The 27,533-nt window shown below is 53.8% G+C and overlaps 1 long non-coding RNA gene across 1 annotated transcript; it reads right to left on the reverse strand.

Annotated features, from left to right (window-relative positions):
* Window positions 1-12,161: 12,161 nt before the first annotated feature.
* LOC114813708 lies at window positions 12,162-25,063 on the reverse strand. Its single transcript, XR_003761432.1, has 2 exons — window positions 24,977-25,063; window positions 12,162-12,653 (listed from the first exon to the last, which is right to left on the reverse strand). It is a non-coding gene; the product is annotated as an uncharacterized LOC114813708 (long non-coding RNA).
* Window positions 25,064-27,533: the final 2,470 nt, after the last annotated feature.

The following is a 27,533-nucleotide window of genomic DNA, read 5'->3' on the forward strand; positions in this document are numbered from 1 at the left end:
CGATAGCCTAACCCCTTCCCTGGCCTAATATTTTCCCTTAGCCGAATCTTTTCCCCTAACTTTAACTTTACACCTTGCTGAAACTTACCCCATAGCCTAACCTTTCCCCTCGCCTAACCTTCTTCCTGGCCTAACATTTTCCCTAGGCTAACCTTTTCCCCTAGCCTAACTCTTTCCCCTAGCCTAAGGTTTTCCCCTCACCTAACCTTTACACCGAGCCCAACCTATCCCCTGTCCTAAAGTTTCCCCTAGGCTATCCCTTTCCCCTAACATAACCTTTTTCCCGGCTTAAACTTATCCCATGGCCTAATCTTTTCCTCTAGCTTAACCTTTTCCCCTAACCTAGACGTTTTGCCTACCCTAACCTTTTTCCTAAGCCTTAACCTTTCCCCAAACCAAACCTTTATACCTAGCCTAACCTTTTCCCCTAGACTAACCTTTACATCTTGCCTAACCTGCTTTTGCCCTAACCTAACGTTTACACCTAGCCTAACCTTTTCCCAAAAGCTTACGTTTCTCCCTGGCCTAACCTTTTCCCCTAGCAAAACCAATTTCCCGATTTAAACTTTCCCCATGTCCTAACCTTGTTCCTGGCCTATCCTTTTCCCTAGCCTAACCATTCCCCTAACATAAACTTTACACCTTGCGTAATCTTTTCCCATGGCTTAACCTTCCCCCTTTCCTGACCTTTTGCCCTAGCCTAACCTTTTCTCCTGGCCTAACCTTTTCACCTAGCTTAACCTTTCTGAACCTAGCCTAACCTCTTAACTAGCCTTTTTCCACTAACGTAAACTTCACGCTTGGCCTAAACTTTCCCCTAGCCTTAACTTTTTCCCTAGCCGAACCTCTTCCCCTGGCCTCACCTTTTTCCTGGCCTTACCTTTTCCCCTAAGCTAACATTTTCAGTCTCCTAACCTCTTCCCCCACCCCAACATTTTCCCCAGCCTAAGACCTTCCCCTAACCTCAAGTTTCCCCTAGACTAATCTTTCCCGTAGGCTAACATTTTTCCCTTGCCTAACCTTTTTCCCTAGATTATCGATTTTCTACAGTCTAACGGTTTCCCACATTCTAACCTATTCCCCTTAGCCTAACCTTTACCCTCGCCTAACCTTTTCCCCTAGCCTAAGCTTTTCCCTGAACCTAACCTTTACACCTAGCCTAACCTTTTCCTGAAGACTTATCTTTCCCCTGACCTAAACTTTCCCTCTGTCCTAACCTTTTCCCCTAGCATAACTTATTTCCCTACTTAAACTTTTCCCATGGTCTAAGTTTTCCCCTCCCTTTCCCTAGCGTAACATATTCCCTAAGTGGAAAGAGCACGGGCTTTGGAGTCAGGGCTCATGAGTTTGAATCCCAGCTCTGCCACTTGTCAGCTGTGTGACTGTGGGCAAGTCACTTAACTTCTCTGTGCCTCAGTTCCCTCATCTGTAAAATGGGGATTAAGACTGTGAGCCCCACGTGGGACAACCTGATTCCCCTGTGTTTACCCCAGCGCTTAGAACAGTGCTCTGTACATAGTAAGCGCTTAACAAATACCAACATTATTATTAAACTTTGCATCTTGCCTTACCAATGCCATCCCGGCCTGGCCCCGAGGCCTCTGTGGTCCAGGTTGGGCCCAACTGCCTTTACCTTACAGGTTGAACCCCTCCCTGCCTTTGACTTCCCAGCCTGGCCCCGAAGCCTTCGTGTTCCAGATTTGCCCCCCAACCCCCAGCCTATGCTTTCCAGGCCTGGTCTCTAACCCTTCTCATTCCAGGTTGGGCCCCCCAGGCTTTGCCTTCCATATTTTCTCCCACAGCCTTTGCCTTGCAAGTTTGGCCCTGAACCCTTTCCGTTCCAGTTTGGGGCCTCCTGCTTTTACCTTCCAGGCCTGGACTCGAATCCTTCTCTATCCATTTTGGGACCCCTAACCTTTGCCTTCCAGATTTTCCCCTGAGCCTTTGTATTACAGGCCTGGTTCCCGAACCCTTGTTGTTCCACTTTTGCCCCAATAGCCTTTGCCTTGCAGGTTTGTCCCAAACCCTTTTGGTCCCAGTGTGGGCCACCCTGAGTTTACCTTGCAGGATTGGCTCTGAACCCGTTTCATTTGTTTGGGCCCTGCAGCCTTTTCCTTTCATTTGGGCCCCGAACCCTTTTGGTTCCAGTTTGGGCTCTGCAGCCTTTGCCTTAGAGGCTTGTTCCTGAACCCTTTTATTCCAGTTTAGGTCCCTTAGAGTTTGCCTTGCTGGTTTGGCCCCAGATCCTTTTCGTTCAGGTTTCGGCCCCCAGCCTTTGTCTTGCAGGTTTGACCCGCAACTTTTTTTGTTCCGGTTAGGCCCCTGCAGAGTTTTCCGTGCAGGTGTAGCCCCGAACCCTTATCATTCAGGTTTGGGCATCTCAGCCTTTGCCTGAATCCTTTTTTGTTCAAGTTTGGCCCAAACTCATTTAGGGCCACTTTGAGTCCTGCAGCCTTGTCCTTGCAGGTTTGACCCGCAACACTCTTTGTTCCAGTTTGGCCCTGGCAGAGTTTGTCTTGCAGGTTTGGCCCCAAACCATTTTCGTTCCAGTTTGAGCCCCACAGTCTTTGCCTTGCAAGTGTGGCCCCGAACTCTTTTCGTTCCTGTTTGGTTTGGGCAGCCTTTGCCTTGCAGGTTGGGCCTGGAGTGCTTTTGGTTCCAGTTTGGGTCCCGCAACCTTTAACTTGACGTTTTGGACTTGAACCCTTTTGGTATCAGCTTGGCCACCCCAGAGGTTACCATGCAGGTAATACCCTTTCCAGTTTGGGACCCCTAGAGTTTGCCTTGCAGGTTTGTCCCCTAACCCTTTTGATTCCAGTTTGTGCCCCACAGGCTTTTCCTTGCAAGTTGGGCCCCGAACGCTTTTCATTCCATTTTGGACCATGCAGCCTTTTCCTTGCAGATTTGGCCCCAAACCCTTTTGGTTACAATTGGGCGCCCTAGAATTCCAGGTTTGCCCCCCACCGCAGCCTTTGCCTTCCTGGTCTGGCTCTAAAGCATTCGCTTTCCAGGTTTGCCACCCCCCCACCTTTGCCTTCAGGCCTGGCCCTGAACCATTCTTGTTCTAGTTATGCCCCCACCACCTTTGTCTTCCAATCCCAACCGCCACTCGCCGCCTTTACCTTCCAGACCTGTCCCCGAATCCTTCTCGTTTTAGGTCTCCCCTGCCTAACCTTTCCCCCTACCCTATCGTTTTGGCCAGCCCTAACCTTTTCCCCTAGCCTAACCTTTCTTTCTAGCCTAACCTTTCCGTCGCCTAAGCTCTCCCCTGGCTCAAGCTTTTCCCCAGCCTAAACAATTCCCCGAGACTAACCTTTTCCCCCGGCCTATCCCTTTCCCTCGGCTAACATATCCCCTCACATAAATGTTGCAATCTTGCCTAACCTATGCCTTCCTGGCCTGGCCCTGAGGCCTTTGTGTTCCAGGATTGGCCCACTTGCCTTTGCCTTGCCGGTTGGACCCTTCCCTGCCTTTGCCTTCCAGGCCCAGGCCTCGAGTGCTTCTCATTCCAGGTTTGCCCCCCACCCCCCTTTGACTTCCCATCCTTGCCCGAAGCCTTTGCCTTCCAGTTGTGACCCCCTCTGAAACTTTGCCTTCCAGGCCTGGCTCCAAACCCTTATATCAGGTGGGGCCCCCTGCCTTGGCCTTCCAGGCCTGACCCTGAACACTTCTCTTTCCAGGTTGGACCCACCCGGCTTTGCCTTCCTTGTTCCTGAGAGGAAGCATGGCTCAGTGGCAAGAGACCGGGTGTGGGAGTCAGAGGTTAGGGCTTCTAATCCTAGCTCAGCCACTTGTCAGCTGTGTAACTCTGGGCAAGTCACTTCACTTATCTGGGCTTCAATTACCCCACCTGTAAAATGGGGATGAAGACTGTGAGCCCCAGTTGGAACAACCTGATCACTTTGTATCCTCCCCCAGCGCTTAGAACAGTGTTTTGAACATACTAAGCACTTAATAATCATAATAATGGCATTTGTTATTGTTTGGCCCCGAAGCCTTCTTGTTCCAGATTTGCCCCCCCTGCCCCTTTGCCTTCAAAGTAGGACTCCCCGTGAGACCACCCCCACCCCAGCCTTTTCCTTCCAGGCATGACCCCAAATCCTTCTTGTTCCATGTAGGGCCCTTCCTGCCTTTGCCTTCCAGGTTTAGCCCCCCGCCTTTCTCCTCCAGGTTGGACCCCCGCAGGTTTGTCTTCAGGCCTGTCCCTGAATCATTCTCATTCCAGGTTAGCCTAAACCTTTCCTCCAGCATACCCTTTTCCCCTAGCCTATCCTCTTCTCCTGGCCTAAGTTTTTCCCATAGCCTAACCTGACTCATTGCCTAACCTTTTCCCTAGCCTAAAGTTTTTGCCTAGACTAACCTTTTCCTTGGCCTATTCTTTTCCCTGACCTAAGTTTTTCCCCTGGCCTAACCTTTCCTCTTGGCCTATATTTTTCCACCGGTCTAACCTTTTCCCTGGACTAACCTTTTCCCGTAACCTAAACCTTTCCCCTCAGGAAACCTTTTACCCTACTGTCACCTTCTCCCCTTGCCTAAAGTATCCCTTGTCTCACCTTGCCCTTAGCCTAATCTTACCCCAAGCCAAGCCTTTTCCCCTAGCCTAATGTTGTCTTTAAGCCTAACCTTTCCCTTGGTTTAACTTTCTCCCCTAGCCTAACATTTTCCCCTAGGCTCACCTTGTCCCTGGCCTGCACTTTCATTCATTCAATAGTATTTATTGAGCGCTGACTATGTGCAGATCACTGTTGTAAGCACTGGGGTAGATCCAGGGTCATCGGATTGTGCCACGTGGGGCTCACCATCTTGCTCCCCATTTTACCGAGGAGTCAACTGAGGCACAGAGAAGTTAAGTGACTTGCCCACAGTCACATAGCTGGGAAGCGGCGGAGCCGGGGTGCCTTGCCCGTTCACCCCAAATCCTTTCCTTCCAATTTGGGCTCCACAGCCACCCCCCGCCGCGCTTTTGCCTTGCGGGCCTGGTCCTGAACCATTTCGTTCCAGTTTAAGGAAAAAATGGTTGCTCAGTGCTTCTCCTCGGCTTTGAGGATCATCTCTGTTATATTGTGGGCAGACTCACCTCCCAGATTTTCTCTCTTACTGAATGGACTGCATTGCTACCCCAAAGAAGAAGTGTGTGTGTGTAATGTGAATCATGGGGGGAAGAAGAGTGATGAGGCTGATGCCACGCAGGGGAGAATAGGGGCCTGGGCTCTGTGCAGGAAGCGAGTTCTCTCCGATTGGCCTGGGACGGAGAAGACCCACTCACATTCTTGTTTTCTTTGGTTCTGTTTGGCTTGGCTGCCTGTCTCCCCTGTTTAGATGGTGAGCACGTCATTGGGCGGGGAGAGTCTCTCTGGGTTGCTGAAAGTTACATTCCACGCGATGAGTACAGTGCTCTGCCCATAGTAAGTGCCCAGTCAATACTCTGGAATGAATGAATGAAGGAAGGAATGAAGATCCAGGGCCCTGACTTCTAGAGATGGGTCAAGTGTCTCTGGGACGACAGTCCTGACGGCAGGTCACGGCCCAGCCTCACTCTCCGGAGAAGGGACCCTTTTGGACTCAGGGTGGCAGTTTGTGGTTTCTGATACCGGGAGGAACTCAGGGTGTTTCCCCTCTTTCTCTCTGAGAAGCAGAGTGGTGCCGATTCCTCCCTGAAATCGAGGTCCTAGCAGTGTGGCCTGGCAGGACAGAAGGCAGGTCGCGTGCCTGAAACTGAATGATATCCAGTGTGATGCAGTTCTGCACCTTCAGTCTAACCATTGGATGGAGGGAGTGCCTCCTGTGTGCAGAGCACCGTACTGGGGGCTTGGGAGAGCACCCAGAGGACAGACACATTCCCTGCCCAGAACCAGCTTCCAGTCTCGAGGGGGAGGCGGACTTTCATTTAAATCCGTAAATCCATCAGGGCAGATGGTGGCAGTCATCTTAGTGAGGTGGTCTGCCTAGACGCCTCATCTCTCCAGAGGCGGCTAGGTTTCATGTTGCGTGGAGGAGAGGGAAAATGGTGTCTGCCCAAGAAACCTAGGTGGTCTGCCATCTCCTCCCCCTCCTTCTCCGGCGAAGAGATGGCCGACTCTGGGGAAGCCCGAAGGGGCGGACCCCCAGAAGCAGAGGGTGAGGCAAATGGCAGGGGGAGGGAAGCTGGCCCCGCACTCCTCCCCATGGGTCTCTTCAGGTCAGCTTCCACTGCTCCAGATGTGTTTCAGTCAGGACTGGGGAAGGTGCAAGGGACCTTTGGCTTCCAGGAGACCCCAACGATACGGCCTCCTACCGAGAGGAGAGCTCGGCCGTGAGTCCTGTATTTTGGAGCAAGCGGGAGGTGGGAGTGGGGCAGAAGGGGAGCCCGAGTGTGTCCTGTTGGCTCAGACATAGAAACAGTGTTTGCCCCCCCCCCCAAGCCCCTCCAAAAAAAGTAGTTGGTCTGCCATCTTCTAGGCCTCCTTCTCCAGCTCTGAGCAAGACGAGAGACAGACCCGTTAGGAACCATGAAATATGCAAACACCCCACACCTGCCCTAAAAACAAGTAAAATCAGCTCTTTTCCTCTTGTCTCCCTCCATTCTGTGTCACCGAGCAGAAAGGAGGGCTTAGTTGGGGAAGACGTCTTGGAGGAGATGTGATTTGAGGAGGGCTCCGCAGGTGGGGAGAGGAACAGTTTTTTCTGCTTTCCAGGGCCTGACGGCTCGGACTACTCGTGGAGTCCAGTGTCAACAGGTCGGATGCCGTGGGGGTGGGGGGGCGGCTGTGAGGAGGGAACTCAGATGGGAAAGAAAGGTGGGGTGGAGGTCAGTCCTGAGAGGAGACCCCCTGGAGAGCTGTTTGGAATTTGTGTTTCCCTGGACCGATCCTTTCATGCTCGAGATTCCATTCACTCCAATCCAATCCCTTCTCCCCTCTCCCATCCTCCCCTATCTTTGCCAAAGCCATCCCCCCTTCCAATGAAGCTGCTAGGGCTTCCTTCCGGGACACCTGATCTCTCATCCATCTGCCTCCAATCAGGTGAATGACTGAAGTCAGGCCGGGCTCCTTCCAACGCCCGCCCCCCCCCCCCCCCCCCCGCTTCCTGTGTAAGCCTCGAGAGCCTGAGCTTATTTGGAGATGAGTGTGTTGAATGGTAGGGACTTTGGAGCTGAGGAGGAGAAGAGAAACGTTTTGGGGGTAAATGAGGTCTGGAAGTTGGGGTCACTTTGAATCTGCTTTCTGGCTTGTCGACTAGGGGCTCTTCTGGGCCAGGTCATTGCCCTCAAGGCGTCCTGGGCAGGCTGTTAGGTGGAGGTAGAACAAAAGTTTCTACCCTTTCCCGACTTTCTTCGTGCCTGTGAGGGAAGTGGGTCGTGGGGTGAAGAAGGGCTGAAGTAACACTCCATTGCAGAATGCTTCTTGGCCCCTCAACCTGCCTCTCTGCTCTCCGGCCTTTCTCCGTGGCTGTGGAAATTCCACGAGACCCTTGGTTCCAGCAATTCATCGGTGGTGTTGACGGACTGCTTCCTGTGTGTAGAGCACTGTACTCCAGGGTTAGGAGAGTACGGTCGAACAGAATGAACAGGCCTGTTCACTGCAGTCGTGACTCCTCCCCTTAACCGACTTGTCCCTACGGTTCTGCTCTCTTTCCCTGACCCCCTTCAAGATAGGCTCGTCTCCCCCATACTAGCAGAGTTCCCTTTCCATCTTCTGGGTCCGGCCTCAGGGGACTGGGGAGGACCCGATGAAGACAATACAAGTAAGGGAAGGATCGAAGGAGAAGGTGTTAGACCTGATTGTTGTGGGTGGATAGTTCCCGGCTTGGTGGGTGTGCCTAGGTGCATGGGTGAGTGGATAAAGTAAGTCAAATGTGTGTGTGTGTGTGGTGGGGTTGGGCCTGGGGAGATCTTTGCCTTCCCCGGGCTTTCTGTTAGACTGTTATTGCTTGATGGAGCTTTCAGAGGAGCTGAGTTTCCACCTCAAAGGGAAGGGGATGGGGGCCTGTGTGGATGATGAAAGGTTATGGCAGGAGAGGAAGGGAGGTAGTGAGCAGAGGGACCTATAATAATCATCATCATAATTAATGTTGGTATTTGGAAAGCGCTTCCTCTGGGCAGAGCACTGTTCTAAGCGCTGGGGGAGCTCCAGGGTCATCAGGTGGTCCCACGGGAGGCTCACAGTCTTCCTCCCCATTTGACAGATGAGGGAACTGAGGCCCCAGGAAGCGAAGTGACTTGCCCACAGTCCCGCAGCTGCCAAGGGGCTGAGCCGGAGTACGAACCTCTGACCTCCGACTCCCCAGGCTGTGCTCCTTTCACTGAGCCAGGCAGCTTCTCTCTCACTCTCAGCCCTGAGGCTGGTTCTACCTTCTGGGGCGAAGGCTCTGTGGAGGGAACTGGTTCTGTCGGGCTTGACGGTGGGGCTGAGAAGATCCAGGACCCTTAATTCTCGAGATGGGTGAATCCCCCCTGAAAAAAAAGTTGGTATTTGTTAAGCGCTTACTATGTGCCGAGCACTGTTCTAAGCGCTGGGGGAGACATAGGGGAATCAGGTTGTCCCACATGGGGCTCACAGTCTTCATCCCCATTTTACAGATGAGGGAACTGAGGCACAGAGAAGTGAAGTGACTTGCCCACAGTCACACAGCCGACAAGTGGCAGAGCTGGGAGTTGAACTCATGACCTCTGACTCTTTCCACTGAGCCACAGTCCTATCCCTAGGGTCCCCCTGCACCTCTTTCCTCCCTCCAGCGCTGGAACTCCTCCGGGGCTGTCTCTGAGGGAGTTGGGCGGGGGCTGGGGGGTGAGGGGCCAGTCTAGGGTGAAGAGTGAAGCTGGCTCGGGGCTTTCTCCCTTGCTAGCTGGGAGGGCTTCGAGGTCAGGCCATTTCTGCAGGACTGTTCCTTGGGCGGGGGGCATCCCTCCCCTCTCCTGACCTCCTGCCCTGGTTTATGGTGGGAGGAGGCCGAGTGACCCTCCACGGAAAGAGAGTCCCGGGCTGGGGAGTCGAAGGACAACGGAGGTGGGTCCTCCGCTCGGTCCCGCCCCTGTCAGCTGGGCGACCTGGGGCCGGTCAACCTTTCCCTCCCCTGGGCCTAAGTGACCCCCATCGGTCCCGTGGGGATGAAGACGGTGAGCCCCCCCCCCATGGGACGCGCCTGAATCCCGTTTGCCTCTCTCTCCCAGCCCTGAGACCCGTGTGGGGCACCTAGGAAGGGCTGGAGCACAACCCAAAGCATCCGGATTCTTCTTCTTCCTTCTTCCTTCTTCGGAATCCCTCACCGACGGCTCCCTCGCCCCGCCAATGGCCTCTCTCTGGAGCGGTGGCGGTTCTCCAAGACCCTCGGCTCTCGTCATCGGGCCCCGGTATTTCGGGAGGGCTGAGGATGGGCGGAGCCCCGTCCTATGGGCCAGGGAAGGGACCAGTCCCCAGAAGGGCCGACCCATTGCCTGCTGCTCAGACTCTCCCCGGCCCCCAGTCTCCCCGGATCCCCTTGTCGGCTCTGGTGATGGGGGTCTCCCCGCCTCCTGCTTGCCCATGGGCTTGTCTTTTTCCTGCTCCCCAGACTCCTCCCCTTTCCCGCTTAGAGGGCCACCTTCCGAAGGAGACGCTGGGCTCCAGAGGAGAATCTCCCGCTCTGCCAAGGACCGGACTCGCGGGGTCTGCCCCTAAAGGCTGGGATGGGACTCTTTCCGGGCTTAGTGGGGTGGTGGCGGCGGGGGGGGGGGGGCGACGACGGCGACGACGAGGTGCAGGGGTGAGCTGGAAGGGGAAACCCGGGGAGTGTGGATGGGGAGCTCACTCTTGTCTTTCTCTTTCCCTCCCCGGCCAGAAACCCGGTGGGGTGGGCCGGGAGTTCCCTGGCCCTCTCAGGCTAGCTGGAGGATGCTGCCCCTCTGCGGGTCTACCCCACGCTTCACGGAGCAGAGTCAAGTGAGGAGCTGCACGTGAGTCCTGGGGGAGGGGGTGCGGGGGGCTGGGGGAGTGCCAGTGGAGTAGCCCTCGTCGTCGCCAGTGAAGGCTCCCGGACCGAGCTGCTGGACAGCCAGTCCCTAGAGGAAAAGCCCTCCTCGTCCTCCCTTCCCCCAGACCAGCAGGAGGAGGAGGATTCTTCTCAGGAGCCTTCAAGAGAGGACAGACGGGTCACCCTAATTTTCCCCTATTTTTCCCTAACCTTGTCCCCTAGCCTAAAACTTTCCCCTTGGCCAACGTTTTTTCCTACTGTCACCTTGTCTCTTAGCCCAACCTTTTCTCCTAGCCTAGCGTTTTCCCTCTGCCTAACCCTTCTCATTGCCTAACCTGGGCCCCTGACCTACCTTTTCCAACTCCCTTCACTTTTTCTCCTGGCCTGACCTTTTCCCTTGGTGTGACCTTTTCCCCAAGCCAAATCTTTTCTCTTGGCCTAACCGTTTTCCCAAGAGGCTACCTTACTGCTACGGGCTCTCGTTATATCCCGGCTAGACTACTGTGTCAGCCTTCTCTCTGACCTCCCTTCCTCCTCTCTCGCCCCGCTCCGGTCTATTCTTCACTCCGCTGCCCGGCTCATCTTCCTGCAGAAATGATCTGGGCATGTCACTCCCCTTCTTAAACAACTCCAGTGGTTGCCTATCGACCTCCGCTCCAAACAAAAACTCCTCACTCTAGGCTTCAAGGCTCTCCATCACCTTGCCCCTTCCTACCTCTCCTCCCTTCTCTCTTTCTACCGCCCACCCCGCATGCTCCGCTCCTCCGCCGCCCACCTCCTCACTGTCCCTCGGTCTCGCCTATCCCGCCGACCCCTGGGTCACGTCTTCCCGCGGTCCTGGAACGCCCTCCCTCCTCACCTCCGCCAAACTGATTCTCTTTCCCTCTTCAAAACCCTACTTAAAAATCACCTCCTCCAAGAGGCCTTCCCAGACTGAGCTCCTCTTCCCCCTCTACTCCCTCTGCCATCCCCCCTTTACCTCTCCGCAGCTAAAGCCTCATTTTCCCCTTTTCCCTCTGCTCCTCCACCTCTCCCTTCCCATCCCCACAGCACTGTACTCGTCCGCTCAACTGTATATATTTTCGTTACCCTATTTATTTTGTTAATGAAATGTACATCACCTTGATTCTATTTAGTCGCCATTGTTTTTACGAGATGTTCTTCCCCTTGACGCTGTTTAGTGCCATTGTTCTTGTCTGTCCGTCTCCCCCGATTAGACTGTAAGCCCGTCAAACGGCAGGGACTGTCTCTATCTGTTGCCGACTTGTTCATCCCAAGCGCTTAGTACAGTGCTCTGCACATAGTAAGTGCTCAATAAATACTATTGAATGAATGAATGAATGAATGAATACTTCTTCTGGCCTCACTTTTTCCTCTGGCTTAAACTTTTCTCCTGGCCTAACTTTTCCAACTCAACTCACCTTTTCTTCTAGCCAAACCTATTCTCTCCTCCCCTAACCTTTCACCTTAGGCACACCTTTGCACCTCACTTGACCCTTGCCTGAACCTGTTTTCTTGGCCTAGCCTTTACCCCAGCCTAAGTTTTCCAATTCACCTCACCTTTTCTCCCGGCCTAATCTTTTCCACTAACCAAATCTTTTCTCCCCGCCTAGGTTTTTAAGTGATGTCGACTTTGCTCCTGGACCTGTTAATGCCTACCTTGACCATGATACCTAAATGATCTTTGGCCATGCAGGTGATGTGCTTTTAGTAAGAACTGTTACCTTGTATCAAAGACTTGCACAGTATTTTTTTTTCATACATTTGTTTATGAGAAGGGGAATCCAGCATGTTATGTTCACAGATTATTGTGACTTTTAATGACATTGTGTCAAAATCATCCATAGACATCTTTTCAGAATTTCAAGGAATTTGGTCATTTGGTTTTTTCTGCTATTTATTTGACTCTGAAGTTACCTGACCTCTTATCTTTGTGGGATGCCTACGACTTACCTCTATATTTTTTCCAATAACACCATTTAACAATCTAAATCTTTGGGTATTTGACTTCATCATAGCTTTCTGTGCAACTTGCAGTCTGCTTAAAGTGATTATTTTATGACATGTAATCAAAGAATACATGATTTGTTCCATTACCAATCTTTTTGGTGCATAAAGATCATAGAGAGGTGTCTTTTCACATATGTGGGCGTTACCTTGAAGTATCAATAAAAATTATCTTTCTTTGGCACTTTGTTACTTCTATTTCTTTGTCCAGTTCAATTCACAATTCACACATTTTTAATTCCCATGATGATAGTCAATTTGAATATTATGGCAAAGAATTGATCCAGATTGTTTCATTAGGTTCTTTTCTTTTAAGCATCGGAAAATCCTGGTTCATTTCCCTAACCACTGTATATCTGAAACTTTTCCAAATTTTAATCCTTTACATAATTTGTTCTAATAAGAAAGCATCTTGTTCAGCTGAGGTTTCACATCATTCAAGGTTCTTTTTTTTTTTTTATCAGGGATTTAACTTCCTGATCTATTGGGAAGTTGTATATGGCATTCATTCTATTTGTGCACAATAAAGATGTCTTTTCAAGTTCCCTCCAGAGTAGTCCATATTCATGTTGCATGGACTCATACTTTTCCCATATCCAAATGTTCCCTTCTGGCAATGTAACCCTTTCACTGGCTCCCATGAACTTCATCAACTGAGAAGTAAAGTGGACTGCCTTCATTGCAGCATTTCTCTTTCTTCATTTTGTTCACTTCCTTCCCTGGCAAGTTGGAATAAAAAGATTTGAAGGTCAATGCTGCCAGCCACCTCATGCTCCGTACATACTTCAAACAATAGCTACCTTGGAACATGGCACCACTAATCAATTCTTTGACTTCCTCCAGCAATTACTAAACAAACATTTGAACAACAAACACTTATCCCAGAGTATTTGGCCCCCCACATACAAAGTTTTTTAAGCACAAACCTATCAAAAATCAGAGTTGGATGAACTCCCAGAACCCTCTTTTTGCTAGGAACGACCTAACTTTCAAGGAAGACAATGTCCTCTGCTATGCATTTGTCATTTTTCATGACAGTTGGCATCTTTTCCATTGACTCCACTGCCATTGCAAAAACTAACCTAGTTAGATACCCTCCATCCACAATCCATACTTCCCAGATCCTGCTGCTGCCTACCATATCACTCACTAATTAAGGAAAGACAAAAACAATTCTAATTGCAACAGTGACACTGCTGAAATGGCCTCTTCAATCTTCCACCCAGCTGAATTAACCCAATAACCTCTGGAATCTAAGCCAAATCCTTAAAGCCTTCACAACCAACCCAGGTCACCAACCCAGAAAACACACACACACACACCTCACACTGCAAATTTCACTCCTCATTTTGTAGAGCCTGGACTTCTAAAGCCACCACCATGGGAACTCATCCCAGCTAGGCCGCTTATCACACATATCACTCATAATCCCAGAAAGCTGACAACACAGACTGGTGACCTCATCAGCCGATTACAAGAAAGCCTAGGATCCCCTTGATGCATTCACCACCTTCACCACCCTGCAACTCTCCCAATCCTTTAAAGGAGTACTCAACCCAAGGACTCGACCCTTTCCAAACACCCACATAACTCTGACCTGTCACACTCACTATATCCTCATACTCTTGGCTTTGATGATACTACCCCACACAGTATAACCCGCTCCTAACTAAACAAGACTAAAATCCTCAAACACCACACATCCAGACCGACCCACCGTCCAACACCAACCGTTCTCTCCACCTCGCCCTCTAACCCCACCCAGACTCCAGCTGCTTTCAATGATACTTCCACAAACAACCTACTCGACCCAAACAACCAACCCTATCTAAGCTATGAAAGGTGAGGCATCACAAAAACACCCCATCAACCCCTTTACCAGACCAATCACCTCTCCCAAAGCACCAGTATTCCAGAACAACCGTTTCACTAACCTGGCCCTAAATTACATTAACTCATTCCCTGCCTGTTCCCATTCCCATCCTAATCTTGGGAGAACTCTCCAAAACACCATGGAACACCCAACAGCTATGCTAAAGGAAGATATCACCAGGGCTCTGACCATCATGGAAGTCTCCTAACAAACACAAAAAGAGGACCTGGCACATGTAACACAGCTTGAGATCTTCTACAGAACTGAGAGTAGGTGGCATGCACAACTTGAGGCAGGCCTCTCCACACACATACACCTAAACTTTTCTTTTCATAATATCCCAATCCCAAAGCCGTGACACTATCACACCAACTCGACCGAGTAGCAACTGCATCACTACTACCGAGCCACAAAACCATTCTGAACCCCCAGATTCTCGACCTCACCTTTGGTCTTTCAATGGGGGTTCCAAGTGACAATCAGAGACCCATCCCAGGAGTCACCCCTGTAAAGTGCCCAGCTAAACCATTAACAATTTCCAGTCTAACATGCTTCCTCTTCTTCAAACGCTACAATCCTGCACCCATTCCCACCCACTCCACCACCAACTACCCCCATGACCGCCCCCCGAACACTCCAACACCACTCCTCTGACCCAACCACCCGCCAAAATACACCATGCACTCACCTCCACGTGATCATATCTCATGCAAGGATCCGGGCCACTCCAACTCCCTCCTCCAATCTGAATCCATTTCCCTGGATGCTATAAAACATGCCATGGCCTACCAAGCCTCACCAAGCCCTTGCCTAAAAGCACACTAAATCACAGACATATTGCCACATCCACCACCCTGAGATATACCATTGTCCAAACATCTTCCCAATCCAGAACTCCAAACACCCAAGCCTCTGCACTTACCGCTTTCGAGCTCTGCCTCGGCCAGTGCCAGGGGGAGACTTTGAGGGACCCGAGAAAGACCGCTTTGCCTCACCAAGGCAATGACCTCACTCTTCATCCCAGCGAGCCAAGGCGACACCCTGCCCGACCTCCCCCGATCATTACCACACCCAACCCCCAAACCATCACCCTAACCCACCTAGGTTCCCTGCTCACCCAAACCCATCCTAAATTTACACCTTTGACCCTAGGCCTCCAAACAAGTGACACCACCTACAATACAGGCCCCCCACATTCACACTCTCCCTAAAGTGCCATCACCCCCACATTCCCTACACACACACTGCCACAGCACTCCCCCCCCCATGCGCCATCAACAGACACTAAGCAATACTAGAGATTCTCAAACTACTATGCAAAGGTAATAACCTCGTGCCACTAAACCTTCACCCGCCAAAAGACCCACTCACCCAACGCAAAAATACCTCACTTCTTATCCATTTCTCACACGCCCATTCAAGTCTGCTCTAAAAATCAAATTCCTCTCCAGAGAAATGTGGACAGTCACCCAACCCAAAAATCCAAATACCCACCATGCCACCGGCATCCCCCCACCCCCCAAAACAATCACCTACAAATGCTCCCTATCTAAGGCTAAGACTCAGCCTTGGGTGTGGGGTGACCTTTAAGCATTTCCAGGGATCGTCCACTGGCTTGGCCTGTAACACTCCCTTCCCACTCCACAGAAAAGTCCAGACCGACTCACTTCTACCTACGCACCCACAAATACACCACTCCCCAATTCCACCCACATGGCCTCCCCTCTTACACCATCCACAAGCCCACACCTCGACCCTCCTCAATACTTCTTCTCCACACGACCCAACCCCTTCCTAAACACTCCAGCCTATCCTCCCTCCCATCCAAAGGCCAACCCACAAAGCCAAAAACACACACCTGAGGCAACTCTAGAACTCCCTGGCCCCAGCTGATTCTTCAGCTATCCACGCTTCATCCCCACAACTCTGACCTTTGCAAAACTACCATCGCTAGCAAGCCAGGCCACCCCGACCCATGTACACACTCCCAAAACAAACCGAGACTGGCCTTCCAAGTCCCCCGCCCTACAATGCACCTCCACCTCCAACTAAACACACAGACCAATTTAACCCATACTGCAGCGACCCTCCACAACCCCCCGACTCACGACATGTGCGCCCCGACCCCCCTGAGAAATACTCCAATTTGAAATGGAGTTCTTCCTAACATCCTCAGCCCCCCAAAATTCCAACTACACAAAGGGCCACCTAATTATTCCCCTCAATTAGATACCTCCTTTTTCAGGCCACTCATAGGACATCCAGACACCCCATTCCCCCTATGACACAGCAACTCCATTCATGAACACCCCCCTGGCCCCCACCCTCCCGAAGACAGACTTCCACTCGACACCATTTCCAAATGACCCTGCATCCCTCTAGCCATCCACCACACTCCCACACAATTAAATATTCCATTGTCAGAAAAAAATATCCCTCTACACTATTCGCTACACTCCTCACCGCTACGACGCCAAAACGTATGAAACCGCAGCACAGACCAGAGCCTCAGACTCACTGACTGAGCGGACCGCAACAAGACCCGGGTCTCAAAAAAGTCCACTCACCACATTCCGCCCTCTCGACCCACCCGCTCCTACTATGCACCCAAAATACAGCCCGTCCCAAACACCCCCATCCTTTGCCCCCAACACAAACAGGCCCGACCCCTCTTCCTAAATAACACTTTTGCCCCACGTGCCACTCCCGGGCCGCCGAAAACCCCCTCGTCCTTCTCCAGAGCCACCACGGATCTAAACGCACAGTGCCGATCCTGTCCTCCGAAGACCCTGACCCACCTCTGCATCCGTCTCCGAACCCGTGCGGAACCCCACCCCTTCGACCTACACACACAAGCCTCCCCATCTAGACCGAGGCGTGAAAGGTCAACTGCACTACCACCTCACCCTCCACTCCATAGCACTCCACGCACCGCCCTCACACCTGGGTTGCCACCCCTGAGAAGGCCAACACTTCTCCACTCCCACAGACAAACTTCTCAAGACCCTGACCCCACAACATCCCTCCACTCCTCTATCACACCCCTCCAAAAACAAGCAAGCTCTCCAAAACCTCAGCTCCAACACCAACACCCAAATGACACACCAAGATGACAAACACCAAAGGACGCTACGCCTGGGTCCGAAGCTAAAAACCCATTCCCTTGCCAAAAATCCACTTTCCCGGCAACATTTGAGTGCACATCCACGACTCACAGACAACTCGCTGACACATCCCCACTGGAAACCCTTCGCCAACTCACTGCTCCTCCAAACGTTCCCTATCTCCCCCCCCACACACACACAAAGCACCTCGTCCACTCCTCCTACTCCGTGGAAGAACACTCTGCGACCTGACCCCTCCCCCAACACTCCCATTGGATCTCCACCCTGACCAGCTGAAGGAGATAACGACTCCGCACCCCCCCCCAATGCCTAACCAGCATCAGCTGTCTCCCTGACCACTCCAACCTCTAAAAGGCTTCCACAAACACACTACCTAGAGACTCACAAAGAAACACCACAGCACCTAACCTGACTACACATGATAGCCTCAAAACCGTGGCCCAAAACGTCCCTCTACCTCCTGACCCTCCCACACTCTACTGGACCCCAGGGCCTAACTCGACCCACTCCTATAACATACAGACTCCTTGCAAATCCAAAACTACTCCATGCCGACCCAAGATGACATCTCGAGGAAACCTTCCTCTCAGACTCCCTGGGCCACCAATAATTCAGAACCTGCCACAGCCCTCCCTCCTCCAAAAAGCACTCCAGCAACCTTCCGTCCCCCCTCGACTCCTGCAGCCGCCAAGCAACCGGTAAGACGCCCGAACGCTCGACTCGACGGCACCCCCCACCCTAACCGAAACACCCGACACCTGGAGAGAGCAACACCGGCAGCAACCGGAGACCCAGACACCGCTCTCCTCCCCTACCTTGCCTGACCAAGGTCCAATAAAATACCACCCAACCGTTTTGGAGACACAACCCACCCCGCACACAACCACACACTCTCCATTCTATTACTCCTATCCTGGACAGAGACCTCCCTAACCACTCCCCACATTCCAATATCCCTTGTCGACTTTCGCTTCTAGACCATTGCAACAGAGTCCTTCCAAATTCCAGGGCTATATTTCCACACCAGACAGGGAAACGCTGCGCCAAACTAAACAGTAGGACTCTCACGCAAATATTCTTACCCCTCCCTACCCCCCAACCCAAAACTAAGACACACACACACACATACACAACCCCAAACGTTAGAGAAGCTCTTCCTACCTCTGAAGACACCCCCAATTTCTAGATATTTTCCTCAGAGGTTTGGAACACCTGGCTACCAATAACACCTCAGAAGACTCAAAGCCCCTCAACGCCGACTACACCTCGGTCCTCTCGGGAACGACGACGGACCTCCGGACCCGATCGCCACTCTATCCACAACTCTCCAGAAGGGTCAAAACACCCGAGACCTGCCTCACGTGTCCTCCACGACCACCACCCACCTCTCGACGACAAATGTCACTAACCCCCCAAGAACCTGCCACAAACACTGATGGCTGCCATGCACACCAGAAAGCCTAGCCCTCCCAACCCTCAACCCATCTGCAGAGTTCAAGGGCCCAAAGTCACCTTCGGCCCACCTGCACACACCAGACGACGCAGACGCTGGCCGTGCTCAACCCCCGTTTCCTGACCACGGGACACATCCACCACAACCCGCTCTTCCTCAGAGCCCTCCAAGAGCCCAATCCGAGCCCGCTCCGACCGGCCCGACGCACTCTCCCGAACGCATCTGGACCCCCACACGCCATCTCTTCCCCAGCACCTCACCTCCACCCAGAAAGACCCAGCTCCAGAACCTGGACGATCCTCTTGGAAAACCGCCGCCTAAACCTGCCGAGCCCTCCGAGGGAAGACCGCGACGCCCTAGGTCCCCGCCCTCAAACTTCCACCTGCTACTCTGCTCCACCCTCCACCGTCCCGTCACCAAAATGATGTAGACACCGAGACGGAGATCCACCCTTCCCCAACGACTCAAACATCCAAAAGGCTAAACTCCCTGGCTAACAAAATGACTACACGTAGGCCGCTGCCACTGCTGACCCTACCCTGTTTGGACCACCATCCGGCCGACACCTCTGGCACGAGGCCCCCTCCTTCCGCTTTTCGAGGGAACATCTTCACCACCTTCACTACTCCATCCACCTGCAACCCTTTTTCCCAGAAACTCCCTCACCGACTCCAAAAGACTCATCAACCAAAAGGACCGATAAGAACCGACTGCCACCGGAGATGGGCCGCTGATGGCCCACGACGGAAACCATTTGGACTCACCTCCAAAACGCCAGCCTGCCAAACCCGACCCATACCCTCCACAGAGCCACCGTCAACCCCTTCCGAAAGCTCCATGGAGATGCCCGAAGACCTCCCTCCTCCTCGACACTCTCCCTTCTCTAAACCACGTCACCTGTTCCCACCCATCTCCGGCAAGCGCCGACCACACGCCCCCTCCCACAGTCCCAGACGTTTTTGGCGTCTCGAAACCCAGCATCTTCACCGAGCCCTCAAACGATCCCCAGAGTTCACTCGACACCGACCGGTTTGACCGAACGCCCGTCCCGCATTCGCCGGCCAGACCGGGGCCACCGCCGATGCTTTTCCATGGTCCTCCGTGCGCCTAGTGTGGACCGAGACACTGACGAGATTTCACATGCCCCCTCCGCCGCCCAAAAAAGACATTTAGACACCAACTGGCCCAAGGGACCCCCTGGACACACTCCTCCAAAATAGATACGAGTCTGCGCCAAGGCAGCGCCCCCATCGTTGGAACTCACTGGACTTCTTCTCAAGAGTGCCCTCAAATTACATTCCAATCCTAGAAGCTAATGACTTTTTCTACTTACCAAAACAAGTGCATAAGAACCCCCCCATCGAGGTATTTCCAAGATCCCAACCATCACATTTTCTCACTGGCCTAAACACTCAATCGAAAGGAAGTCCATCACCCAGATCCACGCCTATCGAGAAAATACTTGCCGGGCTACATCTCAGACCTCCCGATTCACTCAACGAGGACATACATTTTTGGAATGCCAGAGTCCCCATTCTTCACGCATCCTGCCATCCAAGTCGACGAGCCAAAAAACATCCATTTTCCACGGCGGCAAGATCCACCTTATGCTCCTCCGGGCTCCGTTGCTCCAAGTGGGACCAAACATCAACCCCACCACCATGAACACCCTCCACAGATCATCTGGGTGTCTGAAAAATAAGAGGAGACACAGGACCCACCTCTCCACTTCTCTCCAACCTCCATACCACCACCCCACCTCCCACAAGACTACCAGGAAACACCCAAACAGGCACCTCACCCAGGCACCAGACGGCATTCCCCACTTCTCTCTCCCCTCCCCCCCACTCCAAGCCAGCTTCCAAATGGCAAGCCCAGACGGGCCACCATGCCAGGGACACCACCTACCCGCTTCTGGCCTGGAAACCTCTTCTTGCCAAATGGACTCTATATTTTGATGGATGACCACTACTGACTAAACACTCACGCGATTCTTCCGCACAGCTAAAGGACCCCATTCAATCCATTCAAAGGGCTCCCAAGGACGCCATCCATATCAACCAACACCTGCACCCACCTGGACTCCATCCCCAACACACATCCCCTAAAAACCCTGGATTCCTGACCTAGGGCCACACCCAATCCACCCTAGGTCAAACAACAATCACACACACACACTCTTGATTCAAGCGAAAACCACTTCCCACTGGGACCCATAGGATCATCTACCCCTTGACCACACCCCACTCTCTCTTTACCACATCTCCATCACAAAACCTTCAACGCCTCCTAGCCCACACTAAAGACCCACAACTGCTGTTGGAACCAACCATGGAAATTCCCAGATAAACACACAGATGATCAGACGGGTTCTTAAATAAACAGCCAACCCAAGAAACGGGAAAAGCTCTCCGTCCAGACGACGACCGCACTACCTGGTCCACACGCCACTCAAGGTACCGTGTGTGAGATGCCCAAAGACCTTCATGGGTCACTCGGCCTTTCCGACTAGCCCCCGGGGAACCGAACCCTAATCCGGGCCCACACCCAAGAGGCGGGCTGGCCCCGGGCCCTCATACGGCACCACCGACGCCGATACCTCCGAGAGCCATGGATCGCTTTGCGCTACATGTCATCTGGGTGCCGTCCCGGCTCCCTCCGAGAAACTCCGGTCGACACGATCACTCCGGTGAAGACACGGAGGGAGAGAGACGTCTGGGACATCTGGGTTCGGCCCGGCACCGACGCAAGTGAGACATTCACTGGAATCATCACCTAATGAGTTCCTAGACACAGACCAATCGTGGAGTCCAGAGAAAACCACCCCCTCCACCGGGTCCTCAGCAACGAGACGGAGCCTCGACGACCTCGGAACTCCAACGTTCCCCGCCACCGGACTCCAAGGTCCATCCCGAGAGAGTCGGGCCGCTTCGACACGGCTTGCGAAAACTCAGACTCCGCAGGTCGGGATACGGTGATGAACGCCCGACACCCATAAGGCCGGAGCCCACGCTCTCGACCGCTCTCACCTGTGCTTCGACTCCCCCCCTGAACTCCGTAGACCTCGTCCACTGACCCCACTCTTCGTACCACAGTGAACCCAGACGTACCTCTCCTCACCAAGCAGCTCCCCCACAAGCCCCTACGAAACACACCCTCAGAAACTTCCTAGACCCCAGGGCACCCGAGACCCCCCGGGCCGACCCGACGAGACCGCTACCGTCCAGAGAGAGCCCTGGCTATCCTCACCCGAACCGCCTTCATGGAACCCAGGGGCTCAATGAGAACCCAGGGGCTCAATGACACTCTAGACCCTCTTCTCTGCAGACTTCACACCCAGATCCCCTCCACCTTCTCACACGACCAGACGCATCGACGTTTCCCTTCCCTGGCGTTCCCCCAAACCCCATCCGCCAGACCGCAGACCGTCCTTGACCCTCTCGTCCGTCTAAATGCCGGAGTGCCCCAAGCTGCCGATGCCATCCGATCGCGGGCCGCCGCCAAGCCGGTTCTTTTCTCTCCTCGGCCCCATGTCCGTGCTCATCGGAGGGATCCGACGGAATCCTCGGCAGGGCATGGGGTGGCCGGCGGAAGGCCCCTACATCCTCCCGATGGACAAAAGAGACGCCGATCACGTAGTCTCGGGGACACCTCGGGGTGGCTTCGCGACAATGCATTCGATCAACACAGACACCCTTCAGCCTCTGGGGCCCTCGCCGAGTTCCCCCCTGAAACGACCTTTCCCTACCACCTCCCGGACCCTATCCTCGATGGCCGCCTACTCAGCTGCTTCCTTTTCCCTGAAGCACGCCGTCATTTCCCAAACCGCCAAACACCACCTACAGTGACTCTGCAGACAATACAAGAATATCCACCTGGGGACTCTCCCCCAACCCCCCATTAAATTGTACATCCAGAATCTTCTGCGACCGATGCCGACCCGACCCCCGGCCGTCCCCCTCACCGGCTCTCAAAGACCACCTGGAAGTTCCCCGGGGAACCCGTCGACACAGACCTCACACCAGCACGAGCCCCGTCGTCCCCCCTCGCCCCGCTCCCCGTCTCTCTCTCGGATGCACGACAACACGACCCCTAACCTCTCGAGACAATTCCACCTCTTCCATCTTCCCAGGAATGCCATCTTCCCCTTTGCCACCCCATGACGATGCCATGGACAAAGGAGAGGTGCAGCATCCGTGACCCTCGGACAGAGTCCGTCGACAGAACGCCCGGACCGTGGCGAGACGTCCGACCTCGTCGTCCCTACCGGGACGATCGGCGCAACTCCGAGACCCTCACAGGACGAGGGGTCCTTCCCGGGAATGCTCAACGAGAAGCCCGATCCCTTCCGAGATCTCCTCTCCAATGCACGGAAATCACGCACGCTTTTCACAACGGGCGACCCTCCTCGCTTAGAATGCACGGACCGTCTTGGAGACGGGCGGATCCTCATCCGTTCCGGTCCGAGGGTGAACGAGGATCTACTCCGACGCGCCTGAACCATCGGGGTCCCGAACCGACCCTTCGCCTCTCCGTGGCTCCATAGAATCGAGGTGGCTCTGGCCAAGCTTTCTTCCAAACGACCTCACGGCACCTTACCCCAGAAGAAGGGGAGAGTCACTCCCCGAAAAGTCCAAACGGCACATCCCGGGGGACATCTCCTACGGGCAAGACCTCTTCCCGTTCAGGGTCGCTATCTGGGACGGGACACGCCCAGATCACAGGCCATTAGATAGCTTAGACGGAAGAGCTCACCGGCGACCTTTTCAGCTGGCCAGGCGATGAACCGAGGGACACCCCGGCACACAGGGGCTCCACCTTAACCGGGAGGGACCTGGAAGCCAGAATGAAAACTAGCACCACGGGACACTGATCCACCATCGAGGAAAAAGGCACCCCTGCACGGCATTCCGTGCTCACCTCGGCCCGGGCCTCCACCTCGCCCCGATCCCCCCAGGGCAACTCCGGACCCATCCCCGGAACGCCGCCCCCCCCCCCCACCAAACACACACCAAACTCACACTCGCCGACCACACAGGCGATCCCCAAGTAGCTCCCAAAGCGACACCGCGCCAAACTCACGGGCCAGACGAGGACTCGGGGTTGGGAACGCATCTGGTGCTGACGTCGCCGGGTCTGGCTGCCCCTGCCAGCCCTGACCCGCCGCGGGGGCGGGACGTTCCAGCCCCCAAAACTGACGACCACGTCACGAGACACGGCCCCAAACAGACCGAGAGGAACTCACGCACACACGCACCCACACGCCCCCAAAGACCAGACACCCAAACCGCTAGTCACCACCCACGACCTCTAAAAAAAAAGAGTCCGTCTCAAAAGCTTTCTATTTAGCAGGCCCATCGCTAAGTACACTACCCATGGACAACTTTTGTCCCTGCAACGATCAAGCCCCTCCCACACACCTCACGGGGGGGGACACCAGATCTCAGCCAGGCCTAAACCAACCATGCCACACCTCTAAAGAATCTCTTTCCTTCCTCAGACACACGTCGACTGGACTCCAAACTCTATCCGTGCCTTGCCGACCACCAGAAGGCCAGCATCTCATGCCACCTCTCCCCTAGGACACACCCAAAACAGCACATTCCTCACTAGACATTTCCCAACCGCTCACAAAACCACACCACGAGCTCACTGGCCGCTCTCGTCCCAAACCCACGGCCTGACTGTCTTTCCCGAAACCAAAGACCGCCCCGAGAGGAAGCCCTTCCGGGAAAACAAAGTGAACCGACAAACTCTAGCGACACGGTGAACCCCGGCCAAAGGCCATACCTCTGTAGAGAATCAGGAAATCCAGGTCTCCCCGCATCCACCGTTCCGGCCAAACCCTACCCATTCCCCTGTACATGCCCATGCCCGACCAGCCTTTACCTACACAGCTAAGGGAGGCCCCAGCGCCACATCTTCTTCCAGGCTCTCTCCCCTAAACCCTCTACTCCTGCCCCAGCATCTCCCTCTGTCTCTCTCTCTCTCCCCAACCACCCCCACACACACCCCAAATACACCACCAACACATTTCCCAAGATGCAGTTTTCCTCACTACCACACACACAGGACCAATCCTTAAAGACAATACACCAGCAAATGATCCCAAACCACCCCCAAAATGGATTATCCGAGGACCACGACCCAAATGAATCTTTGATCCTCTTCATCCTTAGAGCAAGGGATTGGATCCTACAGCAGGATCGCTCAGAGGCCCACCAAGAGTCATGAATCTCCCAGCAAGAATCAAGCCGCCAAACTCCCTGGTTCAGAGATCAGAGCGGCAGGGATCCCAAACCCTCCCAGGGAAACCTTGTTGCTTCCCAAAAGGTCTCCATCATCCTCCCAGCCCTCTGAACTCTCCAATCCGACGTCGCCCGTCGGTGACATCTACCTCGCCGGCACCATCGTGAAACGTGGCCGCTGCAGCGACGGCCAAACTCTGCTCTTGGCCCCTGAAGGATCACGACTCCTCACGTGGCCCTGGAAAACCTCTCTCCTATCAGATGTGACTCTGGATACCACAGAAAGTGCGAGTGAAAGCAGAGCAGACAAAGACCCCTCCGTGGGAAACCCTGAAATACCCACCTCTAGACGTCTGGGATGGGCCTCGCCGGCCTGAGAGAAATGGAGCCGGGAGACAGCAACTCGAGGCCGGATCTAAAACGAACTCCTCGCCTACAAGGAAATGATAGAGGTCACCATCGAGGTCATAGCCCCGCCTAGATCCCCCCACTCCCTGAGAACCGCTATTGAACCCATCAGAGCATGCCACGAAGGCCATGAGAAAAAAAAAAGACAGGCAAAGGCAAGCCATGCCATGTCTCTCCAAGACACACTCCTTCACCACCACCAAAAGGCACCCTAGAGGGAGAACGCACGGGCCGACGCCGACCGACTTCCAGACTTCTCCGTCACCTGTCCCCACTCCCAGACGCTGGCCTGGATGCTGACGTGGAAGGTCCGGATCTCCGACTATGTTACTCCGATGGGACCGCAACACACCGGACAGCGAGGTGACCATCCACGCCGGAACCCCTACCTGCATCAGTTTCTGGCCTCGCTACCTAAACGACAGTGAGAAGTGACAAACTCCAAAAACTCGGGAACGGACACCCGGAGCTCGACGCCATGCTCCTTTCCCACTTGCCTAAAAACCGCCCATTTTTAGACCCCTCGCGCCTCGGACCCTCCGATCCGTCCATCGCGGACTGGAGCCCTTCGCTCCACAGACACCCCTTTGCCACCTGCCTGAATTCCTTGCTTCGCAAAAGGGTCTACTGTCCACGACGCTTTCCTTTCCCAAAAAAGGTCAAACCTAGAGAACCAGGAGACCTCCCCTGTCAAGCGACCCACACGTCCCGAGATGACCTCGGGGGTACCAATGCCCCTTCCAAAGTGACCCCGTCGCCCTCTGGCCTGGACACTCCCCGACCCACGACGGATCACTCCCCTCCGACCGACACCTCCCACTTCGTCCGAAGCTTTCACAGTCTCCGAGGATCACCTGCTCAACCCTGACCTACCCTGTGCTACCACCACGCCATTCTTTGGCCCAAACGAGTTAAACATCCCAAGGGTCACAGCAAAGGAAATCTAATAGTTCCATAGAGACTCTGGAGATGGGACTGTGAACACACAGACTGGAGACCTATCTAGGTATTTTGACGATCCACCGTCGGACCAGACAGAACCAGAGGCTGGCCCGGGATCCGGACCGACCTTTCCGGGACTCCATGTGTGCCTTGGACTCCCCCGTCCCCCAGACTCTCTCTCCCCCCAAAAAAGTGACCCAAACCCAATCCTCACACCGCACCACGCCCCCCCCCCACACTCTCTCTCTCTCACATACAGAAAAACCCATCATGAAACCCCCAACTGCTTGTCCACACTACACTTTCTTTCACAGCGGCCCCACCTACATCCTCCAAAACGAAAGAGAACCCAGGCGACCAGTCCGGCCTCCACGTAGGCGAGGGATGAGCCGTGACCCGAGTGATTCTTTGGGCCTCCGCACCCTCTTTCCGAGCAGGAGACCGAGTCATTCATTCAATCATTCAATAGTATTTATTGAGCGCTTACTATGTGCAGAGCACTGTAATAAGCGCTTGGAATGAACAAGTTGGCAACAGATAGAGACAGTCCCTGCCCTTTGACAGGCATACGGTCTAATCGGGGGAGATGGCAGACAGGAACAATGGCAATAAATAGAGTCAAGGGGAAGAACATCTCGTAAAAACAATGGCAACTTAATAGGATCAAGGCGATGTACATCTCATTAAACAAAATAAATAGGGTAATGAAAATATATACAGTTGAGCAGACGAGTACAGTGCTGAGGGGATGGGAAGGGAGAGGGGGAGGAGCAGAGGGAAATGGGGGGAAAAGAGTGTTTAGCTGCGGAGAGGTGAAGGGGGGGCAGTAGAGGGAGTAGAGGAAGAAGGGGAGCTCAGTCGGGTAAGGCCTCTTGGAGGAGGTGAGCTTTAAGTAGGGTTTTGAAGAGGGGAAGAGAATCAGTTTGGCGGAGGTGAGGAGGGAGGGCGTTCTGGGACCACGGGAGGACGTGGCCCAGGGGTCGACGGCGGAATAGGCGAGAACGGGTGACGGTGAGGAGGTGGGTGGCAGAGGAGCAGAGCATGCGGGGTGGGCGGTAGAAAGAGAGAAGGGAGGAGAGGTAGGAAGGGGCAAGGTGATGGAGAGCCTCGAGGCCTAGAGTGAGGAGTTTTTGTTTGGAGCAGAGGTTGATAGGCAACCACTGGAGGTGTTTAAGAAGGGGAGTGACATGCCCAGATCATTTCTGCAGGAAGATGAGCCGGGCAGGGGAGTGAAGAATAGACTGGAGCGGGGCGAGAGAGGAGGAAGGGAGGTCAGAGAGAAGGCTGACACAGTAGTCTAGCCAGGATATAACGATATTGTCGATATTGTAAAGGTGAGACCGGCAGGTCTCGGTAACGGATCGGATGTGTGTGGGACATCGAGATTGCGGGCCCGAGAGATGGGAAGGATGGTCGTGCCATCCACGGTGATAGGGAAGTCTGGGAGAGGACCGGGCTTGGGAGGGAAGATGAGGAGCTCAGTCTTGCTCATGTTGAGTTTTAGGCGGCGGGCCGACATCCAGGTGGAGACATCCTGGAGGCAGGAGGAA

The sequence above is a fragment of the Ornithorhynchus anatinus genome, chromosome 1, assembly GCF_004115215.2.
Source record: "Ornithorhynchus anatinus isolate Pmale09 chromosome 1, mOrnAna1.pri.v4, whole genome shotgun sequence".
In the NCBI taxonomy this organism is placed as follows: Eukaryota; Metazoa; Chordata; class Mammalia; order Monotremata; family Ornithorhynchidae; genus Ornithorhynchus; species Ornithorhynchus anatinus.